The 4,267-nt window shown below is 36.7% G+C and overlaps 1 non-coding gene across 1 annotated transcript; it reads right to left on the bottom strand.

Annotated features, from left to right (window-relative positions):
• Window positions 1-2,645: 2,645 nt before the first annotated feature.
• On the bottom strand, window positions 2,646-2,752 carry LOC140859529 (small nucleolar RNA R71). Its single transcript, XR_012143066.1, has one exon. It is a non-coding gene; the product is annotated as a small nucleolar RNA R71 (small nucleolar RNA).
• Between the last annotated feature and the right edge of the window lie 1,515 nt (window positions 2,753-4,267).

The following is a 4,267-nucleotide window of genomic DNA, read 5'->3' as shown; positions in this document are numbered from 1 at the left end:
GATCCAACCGTAATCAAGGCAATTGCAAGAATCAATAAACACTAGGACAATACGGGATCCTTCTGCAGCGCGATCCAACGGACGAAATCTTCCAGTGCCTTGATCGGACGGTCCGCGACACATCCGACCTGATCCCATCTCTGCAGCATGATCCAACGGCAGCGCTTCACCCAGATCATGATCCGACGGCCCAGATTGCTCCCGACTTGATTTATTAGATGAATTGGGTCCTTTAGATGAAGATCGGATGGCTGAAACAATTTCTAGGATTTCTTGATGGATTTAAGTGCTTTTTGAGCGAGATTTGAGCCCATAAACCCTCCTAACAGCCCTCTAAAACCTCTTAGTCCCACATCTAAAGTTTTGAAAACCTTATAACCCCCAAATGCCTATAAAAAGCCCCCAAAGGCCCTTGTTTTAATGATTCTTTTCCTTCCGATCAAGCTTGTAACCCTAGATAGTGGGATTTTTAGCTTTCTTCTCAAGCCTCGAGCTTTGAAGTTTTTGTAATAAATTTTTTTTATATAAAATCTTATTTTTATGCAATTTTATCTCTTTACATTATGCAATTTATTTTTCTTGCAATTAGGATAGTTTAATTTATGCAATTTAATTTTATGCAATTAGGTTAGTTTAAATTATGCAGTTTAAATTTATGCAATTAGGATAGTTTAATTTATGAAATTAGGTAGTTTATTTTTTGCATTTAAATTTTGCAAGTAGATTTAGATCATGTCTAGCTAATCATCCCTTCTAGGGTTTGTGATGAAGCTAGATCATGAGTAGGGGTTTTACATAGGGTTCTTTCTTTTTTTAGGGTTTCTTTTCCTTCCTCTTTTGCCAAGAATTTTTGATGAACTACAGTTGGGTCAGAGTCCTTCATAGTTTATGCTTGATTCAGTGCATAGGGGAGAAAACCCTAAGGGATCCTAGTTACTACTCCCCTGTAAAAATCTTGATGGGTTATCGTTGGCCTTAGTCCCTTCATAATCTATGCTTGGGAAAGACAAGAGTAGTCGTTAGGATCAATAAGAAAAATTCTAGGTAGAATTCCCTAATCTAGATCTAGTGGATTCAAAAACCTTAGATCCTTAATCTTATTGTCTTTAGCAAACAACTTTCGATTTTCGATTTTCGTTAAAGCTCGCTTGAGCATAGATTTGAAAATTATTTTTAAACCAAGTCTCTGTGGGATCGACCCGTACTCGCTGGTCGTGCTACTCTGCACACTGCGTGCTTGCGGTTTTATTTACAAATTTTAAGATTTGCACATCAAGTTTTTGGCGCCGTTGCCGGGGATTTGACATTTTAAATTATTTTCAAATATTTGTTCTTCGTGCTTTATAACTCTCTTTCTTTTTCCTTTAGGTTTCTAGATTTAGTTGGTGATTGCTGGAAAACTCAGGTATGCTTCTAATTTCTCTTTTATTATTTTTAGTTAATTATTTTTCTTTTAGACCTAATCATTTGAATTTACTTAATCACAAAAAAAAAAAATATTTCAAAAGATATTTCATAATCGTGAAGTAAAATATCAAAATAAAAAAAAATTCTAAATTAAAATCTTTTACATTCTTGGTCATCTTATTTATTTGCATTTGTATTTTCATAATTAATCTAAGGGCATCAACCCATTAACAAGATAAGGTGGGGATTTCATTACCCTTCCTTAGCCCAAAAACCATCTCCATCATATTGCATTACCTAGACCTTTAATCTTAAAATCAATTAGACGTCAACCTTAAGGAATTCGAGCTCAATAGGATAAGGAACCCTAAGAGTTCTACCAAGTTTGAGTTGTTTAATTAGTTGGTGTCTAGGCAAGTCCCTGAGGGTGGTTTGTTAAATTGGTTCAGTTGCTGGCCTGACCAACTTGTTTGGTGTCTAGAAAGGCAACGATGAGTGAACCTCCCACCTCTTATACTTACCTGGCTAACTAGTTGATCAATCTCCACTTGGAAGGCTTGAAGGGTCATCTTGGAACAGTTAGAGCTGTCTAGATTTAGGTTAACTCTAGGATAGATTGAGTTTAATTTATTGTTTCATTGTTTGAAAAATAAAAAAAAAAATTATTAAAATTTAAATTAATTTGGTTACTTTTCTTTAGATTTAGGACTCCTTAGGATCTTTTCTTTAGAACTTTTTCTCTTTTCTTTCTTTTTCTTATACATAAAAATTTTATAAAAAAAATTGTATAAACATCGAGAATTGTACACCTCGTGTGTGGAGAAGAGTGTCGGGTCGTCTAGTTAGAATTGAGTCAATTCCTGTTGTTCCAATGGCTGAACCAATCCAACCCATGACCCTTAAGGATTTGTGTTATCCAGTTGGCTCCATCCAACCATCTTGTATCAGGTTGCCACAACCCACAGCTAACAATTTTGAAATCAAACCTCAAATCATAAATATGCTTCCAAAATTCACAGGATTAGAGGATGCTTATATATTTATTAGAGAATTTGAGGAGGTATGTGCAACCATGAAACTGCAATTAACAGAGGATGAGGTCAAACTTAGATTAATCAACTTTGCCCTTAAGGATAATGCTAAGAAGTGGCTTTATAGTCTGCCAAACCATTCTGTCACTACCTGGGAGGGCTTTGTGAGAAATTTTTGAAAAAGTATTTCCCCATCATAAAACAGCTAGGATTAGGAATGAAATAAATCAATTTTACCAACTAGCTGGTGAATCATTTTGGAAGTACTTTGATCGTTTCAAGAATCTTTTGACCCAATGCCCACACCATGGAATAGAAACTTGGAGACTATGCCAGATCATCTATGAGGGGTTAGATTCAAACTCAAGAACCATGCTAAAGTCATGTGCCAAGGCCAATTTATGGACAAAGAAACTACTGAAGTTGGCAATTCTTAGAAGACCTAGCGAGAAAAATTTACAGTGGGAAACAACTAGGGAACCTGATAAAGCTACACCTTCAAGAGGAGGAATGCATCAAATTCAACCAACCCTAGCATCAGAGGCCAAGATTGCAACCTTAACACGTAGATTGGAAGCCTTAGAATTACAGAGACCAGCCAATGTAAATCAAATATCTGCACCCATGTGTAAAGGGTGCAATGCACCAGACCATGTCTTAGAAGAATGTTCCTACTCGAATGAGTGTGCACAGGTGAATGCCACCTATCAAGGACCATTGAACAATCCTTATACACCCACATATAACCCAGGTTGGAGGAATCACTCGAATTTCTCATGGTCCCAGAATCCTAATGTAGGCAATCCAAATTTCAATCAGCAAAATCTAAGGTCCAACCCAGTGATGAACAACCCGCAGGCTTCCATGATAATGACAAAAAATTATCTCTTTAGAGAAAAGCCTAGAAGCCATGATGAAGACACATACCAGCTTTATGCAAACCACGGGTCAACTCATAAATAATAACACCCAAGCTATAGCCCGTCTGGAAATGCAAATAAGTCAGCTGGCTTCGACCATTAGTGAACGAGAAATGGTAGGTTACCTAGCCAACCTGAGCCAAATCCTAGGAACCAAAATGGTCCACGACCCCAACAAGGAAACCAAGTTAATGGTGTAAATGCCATTCATACCTTAAGATCGGAAAAACAAATAGACAATAAGGTAGTTGCACTTGATGATATAGAGGACTCATCTGCCGGTCACCTTCTAAAACTACTACCTTTCAACCTCAAGCACCAGAAACTGAAAATTCACCTAGTCAGTACTTAAAAGTCCTAGAGCTCCTTTTTCAAACAGACTGAAATCCAATAAATCTGAACATTTAGACAAAATTTTAGAGGTATTTAAACAAGTCCAAGTTAATATTCCTCTTTTAGATATAATCCATCAGGTTCCAACTTATGCCAAATTTTTAAAAGATCTTTGCACTAGGAAAAGGACCACTAATGTACCAAAGAAAGTATTTTTGGCTGCAAGTGTCAGTTCATACCTATCTAGCCATGTGCCAATTAAATATAAGGACCCTGGAGCTCCAACAATTTCTTGTGTTATTGGAGAAACCAATATAAAAAAGGCCTTGCTAGATCTAGGAGCTAGTGTGAATATCCTTCCATATTCGGTGTATGAGCAACTAGGATTAGAAAAACTTCAACCTACTGGGATCACATTACAGTTAGCCGATAGATCTCTCAGGATCCCTAAGGAATGGTCGAGGATGTTCTGATAAAGGTTGAAAATTTTATTTTCCTGTAGATTTTATTGTTTTAGAGACTGAGCCAGTTGCGAATCCTAAAGGACATATACCTGTCATTTAGGAAGACCATTCT

The sequence above is a fragment of the Elaeis guineensis genome, chromosome 7 (genome assembly GCF_000442705.2).
Source record: "Elaeis guineensis isolate ETL-2024a chromosome 7, EG11, whole genome shotgun sequence".
NCBI classification, from domain to species: Eukaryota; Viridiplantae; Streptophyta; class Magnoliopsida; order Arecales; family Arecaceae; genus Elaeis; species Elaeis guineensis.
This window is presented reverse-complemented; position numbering and strand designations above follow the sequence as displayed.